This window comes from Ipomoea nil, unplaced genomic scaffold (genome assembly GCF_001879475.1).
Source record: "Ipomoea nil cultivar Tokyo-kokei standard unplaced genomic scaffold, Asagao_1.1 scaffold2780, whole genome shotgun sequence".
Taxonomy (NCBI): domain Eukaryota; kingdom Viridiplantae; phylum Streptophyta; class Magnoliopsida; order Solanales; family Convolvulaceae; genus Ipomoea; species Ipomoea nil.
The window spans coordinates 338,419-351,324 of record NW_017619208.1 but is presented as its reverse complement, the minus strand read 5'-3'; the positions used below and the strand labels follow the sequence as shown (position 1 = coordinate 351,324).

At 39.5% G+C, this 12,906-nt stretch overlaps 1 long non-coding RNA gene across 1 annotated transcript; it reads left to right on the top strand.

The window, feature by feature from the left end:
- The first annotated feature begins 321 nt into the window (after window positions 1-321).
- LOC109157409 lies at window positions 322-12,199 on the top strand. Its single transcript, XR_002050232.1, has 3 exons — window positions 322-332; window positions 775-780; window positions 11,993-12,199. It is a non-coding gene; the product is annotated as an uncharacterized LOC109157409 (long non-coding RNA).
- Window positions 12,200-12,906: the final 707 nt, after the last annotated feature.

The window sequence follows — 12,906 nt, the reverse complement described above, 5'->3', positions numbered from 1 at the left end:
TACTTACTATCCCCGTGCACACGAAATACAAAATCATGGCACACAAGTATAACAGGCGTTGCTCACAATCCCCTAACCCATTGCCCTACATCCTCGCACTCACGCATCGTAGAATTTCTCTCACGTAAAATTTTGCATTCGCAGAGTTTAGAAGCTTACCGTTGACCATGGCGTTGGAAAAGTCTTTCACGATTTCCTCGTCAATTGTGGGTTCCAAAGTTGTCTCGTTATCGTCGTTCATTGCAGGTTCAGTACCTGGGTGCGGTTTCCTCCATTGATGTTCGCAGAAGATTCTCAGCCCCATCGCCTCTAATGTACGCACGGCTTCTACAGTGACGTTCCTTGTTTGTGTTATATTCTCTACCACAAATTTTACTCCTTTTTAAATGCTATGTTTGTTAATTATAATCCTTCCATAATTATAAATGCTCTCAAATGTCTCATTTGCCCCCTCTTAATATTTTTAGCCGTGAATACAAGGAAAATATGGACAAGATCTCATCCATTAAATCTCTTGGTTTGGATGGATATGATTTGTCCTCATAGTCCTCTATATATTAGTGTCCTCATGTGAAGTCAACCCTATATATATATATATATATATATATATATATATATATATATATAGGTACTAGTATGTAATTATTTATAAAAGTTTCTATAACTTCATGTAACTTTTTACTATTTTTATATCTAATTTATTAAGTTTATTTTTAAAAATTAACAATTTAGTGACTATATTTAAATATTTCTATTATCTTATATTTTGATGAGGATATAGTATTTCTGAATAATCAATAATAAGTCTGTACAGGAGTATATCTAGTAGCGAATAGTAAACCTATTACAAGACGAATACTAGTAACAATAGATAACAAATACTAATGATAATAGAGTCCTAATACTCCCCCTCAAGCACAAGGTGGACTAGCGAAAACATTGAGCTTGCCACACAGAGTAGAGAAACGCGGACCAGGGAGAGCTTTAGTGAACACATCAGCCAGCCGATCCTTTGTAGAAATGAAGCTAACCTGCAACTCATTCTTTGCCACTTTGTCACGAACAAAGTGATAATCGATTTCCACATGCTTCGTACGAGCATGAAACACCGGGTTGGAACAGAGATAAGTCGCACCCAGATTATCACACCAGAGAGTGGGAGGAGCTACCAACGGCAACCGAAGCTCGTGCAACAGAGAAACCAACCAGGTGACCTCAGCAGACACATCAGCCAGTGCCTTGTATTCAGCCTCTGTAGACGAACGAGCAACCGTCCGTTGCTTCCGACAAGACCAAGAAATCAGATTGCCACCAAGAAATACCACAAAGCCACTAGTAGACTTTCTGTCAGCCGGATCACCAGCCCAGTCCGAATCCGAAAAGGCGTGAACCGCAACAGAGGAGGACGAGCGAATAAAAAGACCAAAGTGAAGAGTTCCTTTAACGTACCGCAGAACACGCTTGAGCATTGCCCAGTGCTCAGTAGTCGGAGAGTGCATATGCTTACAGACCCGATTCACAGCAAAAGATAGATCCGGGCGAGTGACAGTAAGATACTGCAGAGCCCCAGCAAGACTGCGATACTGCGTGGGATCGGCATAGGGAACCACAGAATCAGAAACGGGCCGAGACACAGGAACCGGAGTAGCCAACGGTTTACAGTCCACCATACCTGCACGACTCAAGATATCTCGCATGTATCGTTGTTGAGAAAGGAACAAACCACTATCCCGTGAGACCGTCTCAATGCCCAGACAAAAAGACGGAGCACCCATGTCACGAATCTTGAACTCCGAGGCTAAGTCAGCAAGAAGTCGAGTAACACGCGAAGCATCAGACCCCATAACAAGGATATCATCCACATATACAAGCACATATAAAGAGACAGAGTCACGAGTATATATGAATAACGAAACATCAGTCTTGGAGGGTGAAAAACCAACCGACACCAAGAAAGCATGCAACCTGTTAAACCACGCGCGAGGAGCCTGCTTAAGACCATAGAGTGACCGCTGTAACAAGCATACATCATCCGGCCGTGACGGGTCCTCATAACCGGGCGGCTGTCTCATGTAAACTGTCTCTGCAAGATTACCATTGAGGAAGGCGTTGTGAACATCCAACTGCCGAATTACCTAACCGCGAGAGACGGCCAAGGAGAGAAGAAGCCGCACGGTTGTGGGCTTGACAACAGGACTGAAAGTCTCAAAAAAGTCCTGCCCTGCGACTTGATTGAACCCCTTAGCAACTAACCTAGCCTTGTGCCGCTCAATCGTGCCATTAGCCTTGCGCTTCGTCCTGAATACCCATTTGCACCCCACAACATTCATGCCAGGTGTGCGATTAACCAGACGCCAAGTGTGATTCTGAGGCAAGGCATTAAACTCAAGATCCATGGCCTCACGCCATTCCGGATACCGAACTGCCTGAGAATAACAAGTCAGCTCAGAAACAGTCATAAGAGCCACATGCTGCGTCGGTCCCAGAGAACGAGTTGCCATAACATGATACCGAGGCTGAACTAGTTTCGCCGTGCGGTGACCTCGCTTGGGTGCCTTAGGAACACCTGAGACTGCCCCATCCGGAGCCACGGCAGTCACGGTGCGGGAATCAGAAGCAGCACCAGCAGCCCCGGAATCTGTGTCCATCTCCGGTTGAGGATCCAGCCCAGAGGGGCAAACACCGGAGCTCACACCAACCTGAACAGCGCCAACGCCCCACGGCTCAATTGGGCGAGAGCTAGAGACCTGAGAAGGGACAGAAGAAGCAAACGGAAACACGGTTTCATCAAACCGCACATGACGGCAAATGAATACCTTGTTAGTAGTAGGATCAAAACAGCGATAGCCACGAAACGAAGGCGGATAACCAAGAAATACACACGGGGATGACCGATACTGCAACTTGTTACGATTGTATGGGCGCAACAGAGGATAACAGAAACAGCCAAACACACGCAAAAAAGAATAAGAAGGACTAGAGCGATGCAAACGATAATGAGGACTATCATTATCCAAAACCCGGGTCGGCATTTTATTGATGAGATAGACCGCAGTCTCAAAGGCATAATCCCAATATCGTTGTGGAACCGAAGCCTGGGCCAAGAGTGCCAGACCCGTTTCCACAACGTGACGATACCGACGCTCAACTCTACCATTCTATTCATGGGTATAAGCACAAGATTGCCTATGATTAATACCCAAAGAGACAAAAGTACGGTGCAACCGTTTATACTCTCCCCCTAAATCGGATCGTATAGAGATAATCTTGCGACCATATGAACGCTCAACTAGTGACCGAAACTGCTCGAAGATAGCATACACATCAGTTTTTAAACGCATAGGATAAAACCATACATAGCGTGTGTAGTCATCAACAAACAAAACAAAATAACGAAAGCCATTGACAGAAAGAAAAGGTGTTGAACCCCAAATATCAGTATATATAAGCTCTAAAACATGCGACGTAGTAGTATTGACACGAGGCAAGGGAAACCGAGAAGATTTCCCAAGCATACAAGCACGACACAAAACCGAACTATCACTAAAGCTACACTCAATAGAACACGAATTTAATATCTGCCGCAGCCCGCAAGACACGCGGATGAGGGTGGCCCAACCGACCATGCCAAACTTAAGAGGAGACACGAGAGGCCACAAACGCAGTGGGACTCGAACGAGAAACAGGCCAAGAATAGAGACCCCCCGAAGCCGGCCCTTTATATAGAACTTCCCTGGTTGAACGATCCTTCACAAAGAAACAATCAAGATGAAATTCAAAAAAGACATTATTATCACGAGCAAACCGTTGTACAGACAATAAAGATGCAGAAAGCCCAGGAAACTAAAGAACGTCAGACAACCGAAACAGTGTTTTAGAAGCGGCTACCGAAGATGAACCAGTACTAACAATAGGCAAACACTTACCGTCACCAACACGGAGATGATCCGGTCCATTGTAGGAGACCGCCGAGGACATCAAAGATGGATCCGGAGTGGCATGGTTTGACGCACCAGTATCAGGAAACCATTGCTGAGTATTAACCGAAGCCGCATCATCCACGAGATACGCAACATGCGCTCGTGGCCCTGGAGCTCCATCGTACCGGCGATAGCACGAAGCGGACGAATGGCCCTCGCCGGAGCAGATCTGGCATTGGACAGCCCCGGCACCACCTCGACCGCGGCCACGCCCTTTGCTGCGACCACGGTCGCGGTTGCCGCCGCCACGCCGCTGCCCGCCCGAACGACCGCCACCGCGCTGAGCCGCCATGGCGACTGGAGCAGCAGCAACATCACTGCCATCGTCAGCACAAATAAAAGCCTGCGAAACAAGAAAATCGGATAACTCGGGCAGAGACACCGGAGCGCCCCTTGTTAGCGACGCCACCAAAGGACGATATTCGGAATGCAAGCCCCGGAAGATGTACATATTCTGATCTTCTAGCGTCACCTGGCGGCCGGCAAGCGCCAAATCCTCAATAAGCACCTGAGCACGACCAAGATAGTCCGGGATCAAGGCATCCCCCTGACGCAACCCTTGCAGCTCGCCCACCAACCGGAGGGCATGGGCCCGTGTCGTCGAGCCGAGGACCTGTTCGATCGCCACCCACAAGTGCCGAGAAGAGGACTTACCAATGGCGAGATGCATCATCTCGTCGGACAAGGACGAGATAAACAAGGAGAGCACGACCTTATCTTGACGAAGCCACGCACTCCGAGCGGCGGAAGACAAAGCCGACGAAGTCACGGAAGTCACGGCAGCAGCATCCCCCTCGGCAGGCGGCATGGTAGGCATAGTGAACGGAGGACACACGGACGTTCCATCGACAAAACCCAACAACCCTTGGCCATCTAGGAACGGAAGAAGCTGAGTACGCCAAAATAAAAAATTGTGGGATGTCAACTTGATAGAGACGAAGTGATGCGCCGAAGAAAAAGACACCCCCGACTGCAGTGGTGCAACAAGCGGCCTCGGAAATGGTCCGTTCAGAACTTCCAACAGAGCCGCCATCAGAACCGACGTGCGCCATGAAGAGATGAGAGAGAGAAAACCTGCTGATACCAGATGAGGATATAGTATTTCTGAATAATCAATAATAAGTCTGTACAGGAGTATATCTAGTAGCGAATAGTAAACCTATTACAAGACGAATACTAGTAACAATAGATAACAAATACTAATGATAATAGAGTCCTAATAGTTTTAGTATATATCTAATGAATTTTATTACTTTTTTATATGTAAGTAATTTAAATATTATTGTTTGAGTAAAAAATAATAAGATGATAAGTGGTGGGTTTCCGTAGTGAGCACCCGCACTCGGTTGGGTAGGGGTGGATTTTGAAAAAGTCTACCCGATGCGGGTTGGGGATGGGGATGGGTGGAGATCGAAAATATAAGGTGGCCTGATGGATGTAGTCGTCCTCGACCCACCTCCAACCCATTGCCGTCCCTAGATAGGAAGCGCAAACTTGACCACATCCACCACCAGAACACGGAAATAGTAAAACAAAAGAGAAGGGTCGAGGAAGCCGAACATGAAAAGAAGAAAAGAAAAATTGAGGCCGAGAAGACAGAGAAGGAAATTCTAGAACGACTCGCATCTTTATGTAAGTTCACTCGAAATGATTTGGATAAAGTGTTGTTTGGAATTCTATTCAACATAGTCAAAGAGAGCGGAGTCTCTCTAGTTGATGGGATGACAACGGTAGAATGTATCAAATGGTAGAGATGCGGAGTAATAAAAGGAGATAACATCCTTAAAGCTTTCACAAATTATCACAGTTTCTGGATTACATTAATGAATGATCATTTATTAGTTCTGGGTAATCCCCTAGCCACAAGAAGCAATAAGCACAACATGGATTGAAGCTGAAAAATTGAATAATTTTTAATGTTTACTTAATTTTTTGCATACTAATGTAATATGTATTTGTTGACACTTAAATTTTGATAAATATTTGATTATTTATCAATATTAGTATATTTGAATTTATGTATGGCTAATATTGATATTATCTAATTTGTTAATTAGATAATATCAAAAGAATTTGAGTTTATCAAAACTCTTCTATCCTACCGCTATAAATAGGACATCTTATTTCTATGTAATCACAGATCCTAGGAAGAATTCATAGAAATATTCTAAGCTTTGAAGCTTATTCAGGGACCTGAAAGTAAAAGCTCCTCCTCCAATCCAATCATGCATGTTGATCCAACCCGGAGGCCCTTCAACGAAGAACAAGCTATATATACAAGCCTTCAACGAAGAACAAGCTATATATACAAGCCTTCAACGAAGAACAAGCTATATATATAAGCCCTTCTTTGAAGATCAAGCCACTTGAATTCCGGATGCCCTTCAATGGAGTGTTCAAGACATCTAATTGAAGAATTAGAGGACCATTCAGAGACTTGTACCCACACCGCATTGATACTTGATATGTAACCGAAATTTTGAATTCAATATATTTTATTCAATTTTCTTTGTTTACAAATTGGCACGTCCAGTGGGACCGCTCTGCCTCTCATCTCTTCATAGGCACTTTCAACCGGTATGGGGGCAAACCCCATATGAAATTTGAAATGGAGGAGGCTAAATGATACTCCTTGACACGAGTTAAAATGACCTCATATCTTTCAAGGCTCATTGGCACGAGTTGAAACGGCCTTATATCTTTAATTGTAGTGTCGAGACTTCCTTGCACTACATACTTTCGAGTAGTATATACTCTCAAGTGGTGTATAAGCAAGTCTCGAGGGGGCATTTGTTGACACTTAAATTTTGATAAATATTGATTATTTATCAATATTAGTATATTTGAATTTATGTATGGATAATATTGATATTATCGAATTTGTTAATTAGATAATATCAAAAGAGTTTGAGTTTATCAAAACTCTTCTATCCTACAGCTATAAATAGGACATCTTATTTCTATGTAATCACAGATCCTACGAAAAATTCATAGAAACATTCTAAGCTTTGAAGCTTATTCAGGGATCACAATAAAAATGTGATCGTGAAAGTAAAAGCCCCTTCCTCCAATCCAATCATGCATGTTGATCCAAACCTCCATTAAAGATCAAGCCATTTGAACCCGGAGGCCCTTCAATGAAGAACAAGCTATATATACAAACCCTTCTTTGAAGATCAAGCCACTTGAATTCCGGAGGCCCTTCAATGGTGGAGTGTTCAAGGCATCTAATTGAAGAATCAGAGGACCATTCAGAGACTTGTACCCACACTGCATTGATACTTTATATGTAACCGGAATTTTTTCAATATATTTTATTCAATTTTCTTTGTTTACAGCAATATTTTGAGATTACTAATTAATAAAGAATTTTCAATGTGTGTTGTGTTGAGTTCTGTAATTTAAGTATATAAATTTCTTAGAATATTTGTTAAAACTATAATTATGGGTTGAATTATAATGAAAAATCAATTCAAGTATAAGAACCACCTCATAATATGCGTATAGGTTTTGACATCATTACAAGAGGGTAAATTGCTAGGAAAAAGTATAATTTAGATTTTGATGATACCAAAAGTTAGGAAATTTTAGTCCCCAATTTATTTTATTTCTTAGACTTATAAACTCAAATACTCAATTCGAATAATCTGAATGGTAACTCGAATAGTTACGTTTTGGATAGTCAAAAGATAGAACTTTGAAGAGTTGAAGACCAGAAGACTTCGAGACGAAAAGTCAAAAAATTGAAGAGTCGAAGAGTGTAAGACCGAAAGGTTGCACATGCCGAATAGTGGAAGGGTCTACCTTTCGAATAGTAGGGGATTATAAGAAAGAGTTCGACTAGTATGGACAACTATTCAAAACCAAAAGGTTATGAGTGTTAAGGTTCGAAGCATCAACTCGAATAGTAAGAGTTAACTGTTCGAAAGGACTGCTCAAGACATTCTTTGAGCAAACAGTTCAAAACTTAAACACAAGAACATTATGAGAAAATGTGGCCAAGGTAAAGAGAGTCCTAGGTACACATCCCTAGAGTGATTTTCCTAAAAAATCCTAGACAATAGAAATAGAATAAAAGTAAAGTTCAGCTAAAAAGGTGGTCTAACGGCTGAAAAATCCGACACATAAAGTAACCTTTCGATTTACATGCTAGTCATTGCCCTATAAATATCTTCATTTAAGACTGAAGAAGAGGTTGGTCAATTAAGAGAAAAATACTCAAGTGATTCAAAAGCTTTCAAGTTCCATTTACGCGACCAGTGTGAGAGAGTTAAAGCTAAAATGCAAAATCCAAAATAGAAGCTTGTGCTGCTCAAAGTGAAGATCAAGTTCAACATCAAGAGCCAAGTCTTCAAGTTGGAAGATCAGAGAATCTTTTCTTTGAAAAACATGTATCTCTACTCGGTAGAAGTAGAAAGAGGCGGATTAAACTTATGTGGAGTTGAAAAACCTGAGAAACTCAAGGTTGGCTTTGTGTTCAAGGCTTGAGTGTTCGTCTTTTGTACTAAGGGGTGTTTGGTTCACGGAATGTTAGATTACCTTAGGGAATGTTAGATTACTGGGAATGTTAGATTCCTGTGTTTGGTTTAAAACTAAGATATGTAAATAAGACAACGGTAATAAGATAAATTGATTAAAACGTCCAAAGCCCAACATTAATAATAAGACAAGAGAATGTGAGATTACCAAAGAAATTGGAGGGTATCTCACATTCCCTTCCAATAGCTAAAAACTTAATACGGAGGTTATCTAACATTCACTGGAAAAGTTACATAACCTGAACCAAACATGGGAATCTTATATTACCAAGCAAATATAAACTTGGTTATCTTATATGACTTGAACCAAACGCCCCCTAAAGGGATTAGTGCAAAACTCCTTAGGAATTCAAGGAGAAGATTAGAGTAGGTTGACTTGGTTGAACCACTATAAAAACTCTCTCTATTCTTTTTACACACTGCATATCATCGCACAAACTGCTAACTTTTGACAAGATTACAAATTACATGCAAAGTATTAAAAAGAGGTTAAAATTTTTATTCCGTTGTGCAAACTCTAAACTCAATGTTTCGATAGCGTGAATGAGTAACCACTCGGTTAGCTTGTCGAATAGTTGAACTTTTGAAAATAATACAATTCTAGTCAACCCCCCCCCCCCCCCCCCCTCTAGACTTGTAACCCCTCGCACTAGGACTAACAACTTCGTCTTACTACGCAAAATACCACTAAAACTTTGGTGTGACAACATTGGTGCTGCTACCTATTTGTGTGCAAATACTGTGTTTCATGCTCAAACCAAATATGTTGAAATAGATTACCATTTTATTCACGACAAAGTACCATCAAATGAACTGCAAGTAAACTACATCTCTACAAAAGATCAACTGACAGACATTTTCACCAAGTCATAACCACAACAAGGTTCAATGATCTAAGGGACAAACTCAATGTTTTCTCTATAAAACCTTCAACTTGAGGGGGCGTATTAGGACTTTGTATTCTAGTTACACTAGAATTCTTTCTCCCACTCTCAGTATTATTGTAAATCTACCTTTTATCATTCCTAACCTGACTAGTCTTTTCTATATAAGACAACGGTTCCATTTTCTATTTAGTGTTGTTGAAACTAGTATTGTTGAAAGTCTCGCACATAGACAACGGTTTTTAACTATTGTCTTTTCTATATAAGACAACGGTTAAAACTTTTGTCTATTAAGTGTTGTTAAAACTTAAAACCAGTGTTGTTGAAACTCACGTGCATAGACAAAGGTTTTTAACCGTTGTCTTTTCTATATAAGACAAGAGTTAAAAACCGTTGTCTATTGAGTCTTGTTGAAACTAGTGTTGTTGAAAGTTACTCCATAGACAACGCTTTTTAACCGTTGTTTTTATATATAAGACAATGATTAAAAACTGTTGTCTATTGAGTGTTGTTAAAAGTTACGCGCATAAACAATGATTTTTAACTGTTATCTTATATATCAAAGACAACAGTTAAAAACTGTTGTATTTTGTCGCACATTCATAGACAACGGTTTAAAACCGTTGTCTTTCACAAGTTTTTATTTTAAGCATAACTAGTAAGTGTCATGTGCGATGCACGGAGTATTATTAATTTAACAAATTAGTAAATTACACTTTTGGTCCTATGACTATAGGGGGCATGTTAATTTCGCTCCATGACTTTTAAAACTAACAATTTAGTCCTTTAACTATACTTTTTTTAGCAGATTTGATCCTTCTGGCCAAATCACCGGTGGAAATTGGCCGGAAAAACTTAAACCTTTTAAAATTTTTTATTCATGAGGACAAAATAGTCTTTTTACGTAAGCTACTTCTTCTTCTTCGCGTTCATGAGCTACGGCTAACAGTTGCCTCGGCTTCCAAGAAAGAACAGATCCAAGAATCGAAGCCCCAGGTTTAGAAGCAAGGTATGATTTTTATCCTCATCTTTTTCTTCATGTCTACTGCGCATTTCTTGATTCATCTTCCCCAAATCGCACAGTATAAAGCTCTATAAGAGATTTAAACTCCCAGAAATATTCTTCTCCCTATTCTAGCCACAACCATCCTCTCAATTCCAGCCACGACCAAAACATAATTATAGTATTGGTTGTGGTCCTGTGGATGATGGTTTATTTATAGTGTTGAAGTAGGTGTAGATGTTCATGTAAATATTGATTCTGAATTTTAAATTTATCTCCAATCAATTAATGTTAGAAACATAACATAATTATTGCAATGTTAATTCTCAATTATGAATCAACAATTATTACTCATTTAATTTTGTGAATTACTTTCCTATCCACTAAAATCTTTTTGCTTATTATTCACTTTGATTTTCTTTTCATCTTTATTTAATTATTTATGATAATTATGATTAGGGGAAATTTTTTCCTAATCATTTTGCTTTAATATATATAGAGATAGAGCTAGAGAAGAGAATAGAAGAGAAGTGATAGAGATATAATATATAATATATAATATATGCAATATTTTATAAAGGGAAAATGACACTTTTTCCCCCTGAGTTATATACTTATAGCACTTTCCCCGCCTGAATTATTCAAGTGGCTGTTTTTCCCCCTGAAATGTTAACTGGACATATTTACCCTTAAAATAAATATTTCAATTATTTTTCTTCTCTAACAAATTATGACCACAATTTGGTTCAAACAAAACAGACACTATTTCAACCAAACTAAAATATTCTAATTACAATTTAGAATCGAAACCCGATATTTAGAGTTTATTAAAATCGTGAACCGGCACGGCTGGTTCATGTTCGGAACTGAAAAAAAAAATAAAATACATTTATTGTTGAATTTAGACTATTTTAAAATAAAAAAAAAAATTAAATAAAGACGGTTCAAAACCGCGAACCGGATCCGTAACCGCCGATTCACGGTTCAGGATCTAATTTTTTCGATTCATAATTTTAATAAACTGAAATCCAAATATTGGGTTTTATATTTGAATCATAACCGGAAACTTTTAATTCGATTGCTATAGTGTCCGGTTCCATTCGAATCGAACCGTGGTCATCCCTACGTATACACAATAATTTGTTGGATAAGAAAAATAAATAAAATGTTTATTTTAAGGGAAGAAATGTCAATTTAATATATCAGGGGGGAAAACCACTACTTTTAAAATAATTGAGGGGTTAATGTGCTTACATGGATAATTCGGGGGGGGGGGGGGGGGGGGGGGGTGGGAGTGCCATTTTCCCTTTTATAAATTAATGATATAGACATGTTATGTTGACTAATTTAATAATTATGTTGATTTGATTTGATTTGTAATTAAAATTACATGAATTTATAAATTAATGTGAATACGATAAATGCTCTCACACTTTGGAAGGAAATTTTTTTCCTAATCATTTTGCTTTAATATATATAGAGAAAGAGATAGAGATAGAGATAGAGATAGAGATATAATAATAATAATTTATCCAAACACCATAAATACAAAAACATCAATTCATTAGTACAATCATCTCCTACAAGTAAAATATTTCAAAATACACAACAATTCATCATCTATTTCAATATACAATGAACAATTCATTAGTACAATCACCAAGTCTAAATATTGTTCACAAAATTCTAATCAAATGCATTCCTACTCTATATGAGTTTATACACAATTTGCACATTCGGGGCGCACTACATCAATATCCATTTGGTCCTAAACAGCATGTTGGAAATACATGTCAAAAATATATTAATAGTAAATATATAAAAACTTTCCTATTATATTACTTAACATAACCATAATATTATTATTTTTTATTTAAGAAGGAATGGGGAAACCCGAAAAGAAATACAAAGTTTACAATGACAGATACACATTACGCCAAATAGGGAGGGCAGACCTATCATCATCTAAGAGATCTCTAATCTCATCAGGGGGATTAGTGAGAGGAGTCCAAAATCATGGTCTAGGGCCATCTTTGCCAAAGTGTCAGCCACACAGTTTTGCTCCCGAAAGATCGGATTGAGTGCCCAGAAATCAAAGTGGCGGAGCTCCTTCTTACAAGCCTCGAGTACATTGTGGGCAGCAATACTAGGAGGTCTAGGGTTGATCAAATAGTCGACAGCTTCGCGTGAATCACATTAAATAAAAACACTCTTAAAGCCTTTAGCTGTAGCAAACTGGACCCCTTTCAGAATCGCCCAAGCTTCAGCCTTCAGTGGGGTGCAGATGCCTAGTTTGGCCATGAAGCCCGTCCTCCAAACACCTGATGAGTCCCTTATTACACCACCGCAGCCAGCCAGATTCGAGTAGGAGGCAACAGCTCCATCTATATTCAGTTTAACAGAGCTTTCAGGAGGTTTAGTCCAGTGAAGCAGCTTCCAATCCATGGGGTTATCAGTAACCTGCGAGCCTTTCGATCTTGAGAAGGCAGAATTGATCTCCT